At 41.3% G+C, this 13,402-nt stretch overlaps 1 protein-coding gene across 4 annotated transcripts in view; it reads right to left on the bottom strand.

The window, feature by feature from the left end:
- The window catches only part of FRMPD4 (FERM and PDZ domain containing 4), a 525,557-nt gene that overhangs the window by 274,871 nt on the left and 237,284 nt on the right, over positions 1-13,402 (bottom strand). Inside the window, exon 1 of one of the 4 annotated variants that reach the window (XM_082375458.1) lies at positions 13,255-13,402. This exon is cut by the window's right edge and continues 2,346 nt beyond it. The exons of the other annotated variants lie outside the window; for them this stretch is intronic. The gene's annotated coding sequence lies outside the window, so the exon portion shown is untranslated. The remainder of the gene's footprint in view (positions 1-13,254) is intronic. 4 annotated transcript variants of the gene reach the window in all.

Genomic DNA, 13,402 nt, shown 5'->3' with positions numbered 1-13,402 from the left:
CAGTCAAGTGTGTAAGATTTTGTTTAAAACCTGATTTTTATTTTTTGATCGCACAAAGCTATTTATTGCGGAATTGTTTACCATACTGAATACTAGAAAAATAGCTTCTATGTCTAACAATAAGGGAACTGTTAAATAAATTAAGTTTCATGCTTACAATTTTAAATTGTGCATCCATAAAAATAAGATTGAAGATGGATGATAGTGTTGTCCAGTGGTTCTAGACACAGATTTAGAGCAAAACTGTCTAGGCTCAAACTGAGGTTCAGCTACTTAGTAGCTGTGTGACCTTGGGCAAGTTACATAATTTCTCTGTATTTTAGTTATCTATAAAATGAAGACAATGACAATCTAAAATAGGGGTGTTTTGAAATTTACATGAGTTAATATATGTAAAAGACTTAGAAAAGTATCTTTTCACATTAAGGACTATTTTCTTTCTTTTTTTTAACATCTTTATTGGAGTATAATTGCTTTACAGTGGCATGTTAGTTTCTGCTGTATAACAAAGTGAATCAGCTATACATAAACATATATCCCCATATCTCCTCCCTCTTGCATCTCCCTCCCACCCTCCCTATCCCACCCCTCTAGGTGGTCACAAAGCACTGAACTGATCTCCCTGTGCTATGCGGCTGCTTCCCACTAGCTAGCTATTTTACATTTGGTAGTATATATAAGTCCATGCTACTCTCTCACTTCGTCCCAGCTTACCCTTTCCCCTCCCTATGTCCTCAAGTCCATTCTCTACATCTGCGTCTTTATTTCTGTCCTGCCCCTGGGTTCTTCAAAACCTCTGATTTTTGAAAATGCATCTGGTAGATCCATAGGGAAATATTTTATTACCTTGTATTCCCTCAGGGGTGAAAATGCTGTCTTGACAAATGGATTACTTGGGAAAAAAGTATGTGCAAATTTCCAATCTTCTTGGAGACAGACATTAGTCAAAAGGCAATGTCATCTTCTGTAATTTTCCTGAAAAGCTATGTGCTGTTTGTTCTAAAAACAGCAACAACAAACAAATGCTCTTGCTTTAAAAAGAAGAATAGATCAATGGTTTGGTTATTTTAAAATGCGGCCTCATCAGTTCAATACCTACCTAATTGTTTTCCAGACCAGAGGGCAAGATAGACCAGGCCTATCTTAATTTAGATTAATCATGTGTTTTTTAAAAAATTACCTCTATGGTCAAGAAAACGGAAATATAAATGAACAAAAAGATGATGAAAAGTGGTCAAAGAATGTTTTCCAGTTTTTTTTCTTTCTTTCTCTTGAAGCAACAGAAAGTAATAAAAAGAGAGAACTGATGTTTGAAAAACACAGATTAATAGGGTTGCCAGATGAAATACAGGACACCCAGTTAAATTTGAATTTCAGACAAACATGCTATCCGTTCTTGATTTTTATTTGCGAAATCTAGCAATTCTACTAGTGATCCTTTGTTTCTCCTTAAGAACTAGGGAAATCAAGGCACAGACTGACCGACAGAAGACACAGAGTAGATAGTTTCAGATTGAATCTGCGGTCTGCCTTCAGACCACTGGTGCGTCCTGTTCACATCTTAGCTACGAACTTTTAAGCTTGTTACCTTCAAAAATGAAGTAAATGTACACTGAGTTGGAACCCAAAATAATTATTTTAAATCTTTTACTGTATCTAGACTTAATTTAGCTTAAATTAAATAGTCTTATCTCCGGGACATGGGAAGCAGAAAGAAGATAATGCAGACACTTAGATCTGAGTTGAAAATTCATAGACGGAGGAAAGAAGGAAGTGTGTCTAAGACAGCAGCCATTAGTCACATGTGGCTCCTTAAATTTTGATTAATTAAAATAAAATAAAATAAAATAATTAGTTGCTCAGTTGCACAGCTCTATTGATTTCAAGCACACATTAGGCACACGTGCCTGCCAGCACAGATCTCCACCCTCGTAGAAAGCTTCATCAGACAGGGCTGGCCTGGAGTCTTCGAAGACCCTACCTGGTACACAGTTGTGCAATTCCGGGTCGCTGGGACAGTGATATAGGAAGCAGTGCTCAGGACGCAACAAGCCTCAAGGTAATCCTATCAGCCAGAAGTTTTGTTCCTGAGGTTCTCTAATAGGTGGGGCCCCTGTGCTCCCACTCTCCCCTGATGCTCCTTATCCCTGAGGAGGTCATCTAAGGGGCTCAAGCTAGAGATTTTCAGCACAAGGTAGGGTGATGTCAAAGAGGACAGAGCCCTGGTGCAGGAGTGAGAGCACCTGGCTTCCCAGGAAGCTCTCCACCAGTTAGCAAGTTGCTTTCCCTATTTGTCCCTCAGTTTCGTCATTTCTAAAATGAGGACCAGATAGTGGATGATTTCTAAAGACTCTTTTGGCTCTCAAATGCTGTGGTTCTGAGTAAGCAGCACTGACAGACTAGAGTCCCAGGAAGCGTGAGCAAATTTAGATACTAACTAGAAAAGATCCTTTCCTGATTTGCCTCTAGTCATCACAGAACCGGAGTGAGTTCTGCAAGGATGGTTCATCATGCCATGGACTCATTTTTCATAGACGTCTATAGCAGTGATAACTTCTGTCCAGCACATCACCCCTGGAGAAGCTCTTTCTCTCTTTCTTGACAATGTCAGGAGTCTGATCGTGTTATTCTCCTCGCCCCCATCCCCATTTCGATGACGTGAATAAGGAGGTGGGGTCGACTGGAAGCATGACTCCACTGTAAGGATATTATTCTCTTTTGAGAATTTTCGTTATTAAAGGAATTCAAAACTTTTCTCTTCAAATGCATTCTGTGAGAAGTTTATGATTCTCAGCTTCGGAGGGTCTCAATTCAAGATAAGGGGTTTGGATTGAGCATCTGTTTAGGTCTTCTGTACCAAAGGACTGACTCTGTGTACTGATACTTCTTTCCATGCTGATCTGGAAACCTCAGAGATTACTGACCCACAGTAAAGTCTTTGAGACATAAGGGGGAATGAATTTAATAGATGATTTCCATCAACACTCTCTTGATTACATTTTAAAGTACCTCTTGAGCCACACATTGAAATCCAAAATGTGTGAGAAGGCGGCAAAGAGGAGAGGATTTCTAAAAGATATATAAGACTTTGTTCTTGGCCCCTCAAAACTCAATGTAACTTGGAGTGACTGACTGCAGATGCAGAAAAAGGCAATAAACACCATAAGCAATAGATTTCAGCCTTGGCTTCACCACTCCTGAGCAATATAGCCGTGAGCAAAGTACTGCGCTTTTGGGAGCACCAATTTCCAGGCTTCTCTGAAATGAGGAGGTCCCAAATGTGACTGCTAAGGACCCAGTCCCACCCACCATTCTGCCGTTCCAGGGTGATAGAAAAAAGGACTCTTAAAGTGGACATATTTTGTTGCAGTATCTAGGTATATCAAACATTCTAGAGAACATAAGTAATGCAGATCAAACACTGAGCAAAAATCTACATTCTTGTTAAAAGGTAAAGAATTGACAACAAAAGTGATCACCTCACAAACGAAATTTGGCATACACTGGAGCTTTGGAGAAACCTAAACAAAGGTAAAAAGGGATCATGTCCAAGTGAAGAGAAAAACTTCACCTCTTGAATATTTACAAATTACTTAATTCGTATTTCATGGAGTTGTCCTTTCTTTTCTTTTCTCTTCTTCTTCTTTTTTTTTTCTTTTTCAGTTTACACTCTCCCTTTCATGCCATTGACAGGTTCTGTCCTCAGAATGAAAAAATAAAGCTGCAATGGCCCTGGGTTTTGGTCACCTACCTTTGATTCCCTGCACAACTTTATTCTTCCATTGCAAAGCTGAAGTTTAATATTGTAGCCTGGAACTTAAGTTAGCTGCACTAGAAATACTCTAGGAAGACTAGAAACTACAATCAGCAAAGCTAGTAAACTATCAGACTCCATTTTCAATTTGACTTCTACTGCAGTCACAATTTCATTAACTCCTCTGATGGAGTCAGATGAATCTGGGGTTAAGTCATGCTTAGTAGCTGCAGGACAGCACATGATATATTATTCTTGGTGGTAATCTATGAAATGGGAATGAGACTGCTTATCCTGCAAGACTTCATGAGAAATGAGGAAACATATGTGAAGTGTTTAGCAAGGGTCTCTGGTACCATGATTAATTATACAAAATAATAGTATATCCACAATTCAGAGATCCTTCCTTGCTTAAAAAGTAAACTTTTCTATACATTCACTAGAATGTATCTTGCATCTAAATATGTAAAAAGCTTCTGTTAACTTTTTTTATTGAAGCATAACATATATCATGAAGTACATAAATCTGAAGTGTATAGCTCGAGTATGTATACCTCCATGTAACCAACACTCATGCCAAGATACAGACCATATCCAGCACCCAGAAGGTTCCCTCATACACCTTCCCAGTCAATATCCAACTGGCCCCCAGAAGGAACCATTATTCTGACTTTATCACCATAGATTAGCTGTGCTTGTTCTTATTCCTCACATAAATAGAATCACACAGCATACGTACTTTGATCTGGCTTCTTTTGCTCAAGCATTATGTCTGCATAGTTTATTCTTTGCATTGTTGTACAGTACTTCATTGTTTGACTATACTACTTTTTGGGGGGTGAGCAGAGATTTCTATACTCCAGAGGTAACATAAAGCTAGCAACAGGAGATGTGTCACAATGCTAACCAAGGTGACCAACAGGTAGTTAGTTACACCACTGATGGACACAGACACTGGCTACCAGACATACAAGACAAGTCTATCAGATGCCTGAGGAAGGAGGGAAGGGGAGAGAAGGGACGGAAAATACTTGATGATCTCAGAGTTTGTTTTATATCACACCATATTGCTCATCTAGCCCGCAGAGACTCGTATTACAAGAAAAAAACAGAAGTTTCTGAAATGATATGAGTACATCCATTAGGAACAGTCACATTATTAATATTATTTGTATTAAATCTCAAACAAGAGGGATTTCCAGCAAGATGTTGATCCATGATTAATTCATTTTAATTATGTTTTTCTTATTTACCTGATTTAAACTTCTCTCTTCAATCATGACACCTTATTAAAAAGCTATCTGCATAGATATAACTTTCCTTCCACAATCCTCCTGCCTCCGAGTGAGATTCATTTCACTTTCTAATCAATAACCCTCGTGCTCCTTTGTGCATGTTTCAGCTGGCTGTTTGCACGTTATTTAATCTGTCTTACAATTTCCTAGAGGCTTAGATTTAATGCTGTAAAATAGAAATGAACAGCCTTTAAACACCAGGTTTGCCTGAAATGGTATTAACTTAAGTTTAATGTACCTGAGCCCCCAGGGATGTTTGTGGGATTCAAAACAGTGAAAAATATTTATCAAGGTTTCATCTGCAAATTTTGTTACTAAAATGCTTGCTGATATCATTGGACATTCCTCTCACACCGAGACAAAGATGGCTTCCCTATTGTTTTATGATTCTTAACCTGTAATTAAAAGAATAGCACAACCCCATGAACGCATAGTTAAAACTAAATACAGGACAGAAAAATAGCCTTCAATAAAATTAAAAAGCTTTCTTTTATGTCTTGTTTGCCAATAACTGCATGTTTTGATTCATTCCTAGTGTAAGTGCTGAATGTTAAGCAAATGTTTTTCTCCTGAAAGGTGTAATTAGCACAAAACCCCAACTGTCCATAATGATCTTCAGGGTAAGCCTCCCCTCATAAGAACAGCTATATCTCTTCATTACAACTTCCTTTTTTGATGATCACCATCTCCATTTAGTACTCTTGATGAAAAGCCTTTGTCCTTTGAGCTGTACCTCTTTCTCTTATGCTCCACTGCGGGCCCCTTTGTAGCCTGTGACATACTAGGTAAACATGCAAAAACGGCAGAGGCATTTTCACGCCAAGATGATGAGTAGCCTACAGTAAAACAAGCAGAGAAGCAGGTAATTCACTCAGGTTCATTTTATTTCCTCAAAGCAAACTGAACAGGTGAAGGGGATACCTACTGAACAAACCTCAGCCAGCTCAGAGAGGGTTAGGTAGACCCCAAAATGCCTTGAGAAGTCCGTCCATCAAACGCAAGCCCCGAGGATTAGAAAAAGTCCCCCCAGATCAATCCACCCACACATGTTCAGCCTTGGCTGCTCATAACTTTCCCTCCATTCGTTCAGTGTATGAACCATTTAGTCTATACTTGGGTTCCAACTCTCCCAAGCTTCTCCCCCTCACATATTTTTCACGGAAATGGGCTGTTGCTTTGTACTTCATCATTTGAGAGGGTTATTTCATTTGGTGGCAATTTCAGCTGTGCTGATCTCACTCCAGATGTTATGAGATTTAACGCTGAAAACCTGGCTTCACTCTGCAGGGATCTGTTTTCAATCATGAGGCAGATACCCGTGTTCCTCATGTGATTTCCTAAGTAAGGTTTGATGCCGGTGAACTTGAAAGTCATGAAGTTTAATGAAGAGAAGCAAGAGGTGAGTGCCCTCAAAGCTCACCTGAAAGCAAAGGGTCCTTCTTATGTGTGTTTACCTGTGCACTTTCCCAATTTCTAAAAGGACGGTCAATGGAATGGTTTTAAAGGCCTTGGGTTACACATTAAGAGGAAACTTGGGAGAAAAACAAGGCACCATTTTAAACTCCTTGGGACAGCTTTTCCAAACAATACTCCTCCTCTTTGCAGGTTAAAGTGTGGATTTTTATCTATCATTTGGCTCAATGCCAGTCAAGATTATTCTTAGAAGTGCTTTGGTTCTCTTTCTTGTTCGTTGTTGTTAATTACATGTTAATATAGTTTCCTTAAAATTCACCAAAGGCTCTTGTGGTAGACATAGTTTTAAAATAAGCATTTTTTTTTAAACGCATTCCACTTCCCTGTAAGACTTGACATGTAAAGGGCAATGTGGTGTCGGTGTTCTTTCCCATTAGGGCATAGGGCATAGTTTGATTAGAAATTCAAGTCAATTTAAATACTGACCTCATGACAATTACACAAGTAATTGAAGGACTGACTTGAGGTCCTTGGTATTACAGAATAAGGTCTATATTCTTAATGTCAGGCAGCAGGTCAGAAAGTGAGCTGGCCTCTCTACACCAAGCTGTCCCAGGTTGCACTGTATAGACTGAAAGTTCTTAGTGCGTTCTTTAAACTAACTAGTCCTATTGCTTCCTCTGACCACGCTGAAATTCTGCACAGCACACCGTTCAGGTTATGTCTGATTTCACTGATGACCAATAAGATATCAGCTGACTTCAAGGCGACCTCCTCTGACTTCGAGCCCAGTCTCTCTGCTCTACGATGCTTCAGTACCTATTTCCGCAAGACTGCTCCCCGGAAGGACTCTGAAACCTTGGCTTGCGATTGAGAAACTTACCGTGAGAAGCAGGATATACCTGTTCAAACTCCTTGAAATAGCTTTTTCAAAAAGACCCGGGGGAGCAGGGAACATGGGCCATTCAAAAGTCTACCTAAAATTCCCCCTGAAACCTAAGCAGTCCTGCCACTTTTCTATCAATTAGATAGCCTGGAAGAAGTAGTAGAGCATTTTCCAAACTACATTCAGAGGAACACTGGTGGGTAACAGAAGTGACCTCCTAATGAATAAATTTTCAGAGAGCCATGGATTATAGCTCCCTCTTGGAGAGGTATACCATCCAGGAAAAATTCTGAGATGTCCTTTGGCAAACCTGCTTATTTTTGTTTACCCTTGCATTTTCAAAATTTATCCGACCACGTAACCATGTTTTCCTGTAACATCCTTTGCAACTAATACTCCAATTCAGGCCACATTCCTCTAGTGAAGAAGAGCTCAGAGTAGACAGTTCCGGTGCCCCTTTCTGTGACTCTCGATAAAGCTCCCGATCTCCGCACTCCCAGTTCATTTCTTTCCAGAATCCAGGGGTTTAGCTGATGGTTACTGAGATTTTCTCCAGCCCTATCGGTCCACTATTCATACTCTATATTAATGATGATGGTGCCCAGCATATTAGTGTCAGATCAAATGCTACAGTACTGTAAAGATATCACTTTTCTGTGTTACAGTCAATACTACGTTGGGGTTGTGCCTCGTGGAATCACGGTGAGAGGTCTACTGTACCACCTTTTGCGGGGCAGATGAAATGGGGACAGCTGAGCGTGATGAAAACATACCAAGAATAGCAGTCAGAAACAGCTCTCCTCCTGGCTCTGCCATTTACCTGTGAGACCTTAGGCGAGTCATTTACGTCCCTTTGATTGGATGGCTTCGTCTGGAATTTAAGCGGTTGAAGTGAATGACCTCTCAGGTCCGCATCGGGGCTAATACTCCATGACGCGGGGCCAGTGGCCTTCTTAAGTAAAGACAAGAATGTGTGGCTGCTGTGTCTCTGCTTTTACAGCCTGACACTGACCCTACTGATTACCTCACGTTGAGGCCTTGATTAGAAATGCAGTAATTATGATGCTGTTCCAAAGAGGATACTGCAGCATCTCTTTTGGCATCATTAATATTTATTCATCCATCCATTCAGCAGTCATTTATTAAAAGGCAATATATGCCAGGCGCTATGCTCACCCTCGGGGACACAAGCATGAGGAAGACAAGCCACTGCCACCCAGAAGCACAGAGCTTAATGGTAAATATAGACAAACAATACAAATTGTTCTATAACAACGTGATAAGGGTTTTGTTCTGCATCAGGGTTTCTCAGCCTCAGGAATGCTGAGATTTGGGGCCGGGTGACTCTCTGCTGGGGGCTGTCCCGTACACTGTAGGATGTTTATCAATGTCCCTGGCTTTTATCCACTAGATGCCAGTAGCACCCCTACCCCACCAATGTGACAACAAAAATGTCTCCAGACATTTCCAAGTATACCCTGGGGAGGAGGTGGCAAAATCATCCTAGTTTGAGAACCACTGACTTCAAGATATTCTTTTATTGTTAGAGAATTTTCTAGCTACGTGCTATGCCCTAGATGAGTCTGACTGTAACATTTCAAGCATAGAAACTATGTCCCATTTTTTGGTATAATTCAAGTTTCTAAATATTAAGCATGTCCGCAAGTTTAAGGTGCTATCCTATTCACTGAGGGTTTTTTAAAAATTAGTATGACACAATTCACTGCTCTCAAAGGTTTAAAATCTTGTTCTGCAGCACAGAATACAAGTAATACCAGTCAGGTGGAAAAGTTCCAGAAGGGGATTCAAACAAACGAGTTAGGAGCAGGTCATTCATCTACTAACCATTTCCTATTATGTGAACGGCACTGTGCTGGGCTCTGGGGCGAAGGCAGTGAGTAAGACAGATAGATCACTGATACCAGGATGGAGCCTCCATTCCAGTGTTTAACAAACAGTGGAAACCAAGAGCGTGTCACGTGGTGAACGGCGCCTCTGATGCAGAGAAGGCCAGAGGGAGGGGCAGGGCATGCAACTTTAAAACCGGATGAGGGCGACTCATTGACCACATTTCCCAGTAATCAATCCCACGGACGGCCTGACAGAGGCCGAGGGCCCATAGCATGTAAACGGCACCAGCACAAAGTCTGGTTTTTGTTAGGTGAACAACGATTGAGGGCTACCCTGTGCTGGGTGGGTCCCCGAGTGTGGTGAGAAAAGCGCCCAGCCTCCCTGGGTCATGGCTTCTCAAGGGCATCACCCACACTGGGTTCTCGAGACTCGAGCCTTCAACAGTCCCCTCCGAGCCTTCAACCCTCCCAGCTTCACGTGTCTCTGCGGGGCTGGTCTTTCGGATCTCTGTCCTCTATTTGTGGGTCACCCCCTCTTCCCTACCCCTGCTTAGGTCTCAGCTACTCTACTCAGTACCTGTGATGGCAGGAAAAGAGAGCCCTATCTCTCTTCCCCGTTTCCCCCAAGTGCCTCTTGTAGTCGCAGTCTTTAAAGCCAACCAGTTAGGAACCTTTATGTTCTGCTCTCAGAAATTTTCTTGCATTACAGCAGCTTTTTCACGGGGGATGCAAAGTGGCCCGTGCCCCGCCAGCCTTCATGCTTCTGTCCCATGAGCACCCGCGTCTGTCTGGATCCTCTGAGCTCCTTCAGCCTCCACCAGATCTTGTCCTTCTCTGAAAGCCTTCAGGACTGGTCCACTCTCCCCAGGGGCTCTGTTTGCAGGCTGCCTCCCTTTCAGCTTGGTTCCCTCACTCATTCAAATTCAGATCCAGCATGTGAGAGCACCACTGGGTGCCAGGCCATGGGCGAAGACCTTCTTATGGCTTATTTTATCTAATCCCCTGCTATAGTTACTCCATTTTGCAGACATTCCTCCTAGGAGCCATCCGCCCAGGCTACCTCTGGATCACTATATCCATAGCGCATTTTCAACCTGAAAATATTCTTATCTTGTAACTTGGATACAATTTTTTCCCAAATAAGCACTTAACTGAGTTGAGTAGAGCAAAGAGTCTCATGAGTGTGTGACAACATCTTTCCAAATTCCTTAATAATTTTCATTCAACTTTGAGCAAGCTTAGCCTGTCTAAAAGGTAGAACCCTAAAGGAAATGTATGACTGCCACTTTTATGGTTCCTACGTCAGGGAGAGAAGGCATCTCAACTCTCTCTTCAACAGTTTCTGGGGAGGGTCAAAGTTTTTGAAGTCTAAACACGGAGGAAGTCATATGTCCCATAGCTTTCCGCATTGGTTGTAAAGACCTCTAGCGACAGTGGCTAATTCTGAGACCCCAGTTTTGCAGCCCACAGGCATGTCCTTCATTGATTTCATTCCAGGTGGTCATCGCAGATGATCGACAGGTCGCGGAATCCCATAACCACACACTGCTGGGATGGGGCCCATGAAATTCAGTTAGAACATGTGCTTCTTGGGCTGAGGACCCCAGGCGGTACACTGAGAGCCGGCTAAGTCCCCAGACCCATCCACGGAGCTCATCTTGGCTTGTTCCCTAGTTATGCATCAGTGTTTTTCTGAATCATCTTGGATAAATTGCTTTACTTCTCTGTCCGCCTGTCATCTCAACTGTAAATTGGAGATAGCATGAGCTCTCTATTTCCCTGTGGTGTTCTGATAATTAGATAATGTCCCCAAAACACTCTGCGCTCTTCACAAAAGGCTGCTCTGTAAATACAAGATATCACAGTTGCTTTGACAGATCAGTCTAGGAAATAAATCAAGCACAGACGTTCCTGGCTTCCAGTGCCACGGACTCTGCTTGTCTGCGTGAACGAGCCAGGCCAGGTTGGACCCTCAAAGAAATCACTGCAGCAACTTTCAGTGTCCTTGGGATTTTGGACACCTTTCTTCCATAGACCAGATGCTTGCTAGAGTTCAAGCAAAATAGTCCACACAACGAAAACTCAACTGTTCATCCAAATTAGCTGAAATATTCCGGAATATAGGCCCTGCTTATTTTCCCTACTTCCTACTGTTACAGAGCTGCACAGATACTAACTAAAGGTATTAAGATAATAAAATTTAAATTTCAATGGAAAATGAAGGAAAACTAGTTTGAATCCTTGTATGTTATGCCTTTCCAGCTTGCTCTTTTATAACCTCCGTACTCGTTAATCATTTCTGAAAATTCAGAACTTACCTTTTATTACATATTTGCTATTTACTTTGATATTTTACATAAAATATCCCATAGAATTATATGGAATATTTCAAACTTTAAAAAGTTCACCAGAAAAGTATTCCTTGGAAAAACCTAACTGGTACCTTCAATACAAAATTAAACAGATAAACCAAAAAAGTGGTAAACATACTTTTATAGGTTAAAATTTATGAAGAGTCTGCCATCAATCAAAATTGTTTTTCCTATCGAGGTACCATAGAGTCGATCCCTATGTCAGCATGGACTCCATTAAAAGCTACTGTATATCAATACTTCCGATACCAGTTTTCTCCAACGACTTTGCATCCCTTCCTCTAAATCTTTGCCCCCATTCCCATCCTCTCATCCTCAGACCAGATGCACAGTTTCTGGCACGGGAACAATGATTTACGTGTCATGCCGTGATGAATCCCGGGTAATCACCGGCATTGTTTCTCAAGTGCAGGGCCACTGGGTGACACCTGCTGGAGCATCTCTCTTCTTTATGAGAACCCATATTTATATGCCAAGTATGCTTTACTCTATTCTAAGTCTTATCAACTCTGCTGCTGATAAACTGCATTGCTCCCAATCTAACCTTTTGAGCCAATCTTCTGGAAGATATGTACACATGTGTGTATACATATATATACATACGTATATATGTATATATCAATTAATAATACCGATATATATAACGAATATATAATGGGTATACTATATATCACAAATTGTCAATATGTGTTTATTTAATTCGAGTGTTAATTGAAATATTCAGTTGTATGGGGTGATAAAAGAAAAGAGCCCCAAAGATCTAAAGAGCAGCAGATTTCTTATAAAATTGCAAGTTACATGAACAGTCTGTTACAAACAACGGACTCACGCTGTCCACATGCCCACATAACTGCATTTCAGTTCCCTGAGGACAAATACAATACCTAATTTAATTAAAAATCTATCCTTCTATTTTTAATGCCGCTTGTGAAAGAGCTCAGAGACCTGGACAGGAGATTTACTAGGCACGACCTAAGTTTACAGTCGCAAAATTCATCAATAACTTGCAGAGAACACACATTGCCAAGAGACACTGCTTGCTTCAGAGAGTTTTAACATAAAGCCAACACATGAAACAATGATTTACAAAAGACGGCCCTAAATTTCATTAAGCAGATGACATGTTCTAACTTAGAACTTCACCCTCTCGTCAAGATTCTCCCCAAAGGGATGAGAGTAACTACATATGCTTTTAGAAAGGAACCTAAGGGAAATGTTACATTTCTCAGGCTTTTTGTAACACTAAAAGCCATTTCTTATTAGATTTTGGAAAAACAAACAAACAGAACCACTACTTCAAAACACCAAAAGAATTCTCAAGTTGAGATTTCCCCAGAAAGAAAACAGAGACAGCAAAGGGTGTACGCCATCCATTTCTGGGGTCAGAACTTTTCTTTCCATCAGGACTGCCCCTGAGAACACTCTGCTTCAGGGCCAGAAGTCCCATACAGCTCTGAGTACCTGGGAACAAGAAGAGTCATCGTGTATGAAGCTAACTTCTGGACCGCACTATATTATCGGTCAGCGGCAAGGAGAAATCTCTCCCCTTCTTCTCCTGAACCACTGGCCAAGAAAATCTAAGGAACCTATCATTCCAAATCAAGTGAAACATAATCCCCCTCCCCCCGTGCAATCTCCCCTCAACCCAGACGTGTCTCCACACAGCACACTCTGCACGCTTTACCTTTAAATTACCGGATTCTGTCAACGGTCCTTCCTACTCTATCCAGCAGGAATGCAAGATGATGCGTGCTCTTCACCCCCAAGTGGCATTTGACTCCACTGCATGCAATCCCTCAATGCAGTATGGATGAACGGGCCAAGTTCAGGTT

The sequence above is a fragment of the Balaenoptera borealis genome, assembly GCF_965194805.1.
Source record: "Balaenoptera borealis genome assembly, chromosome: X".
In the NCBI taxonomy this organism is placed as follows: domain Eukaryota; kingdom Metazoa; phylum Chordata; class Mammalia; order Artiodactyla; family Balaenopteridae; genus Balaenoptera; species Balaenoptera borealis.
This window is presented reverse-complemented; position numbering and strand designations above follow the sequence as displayed.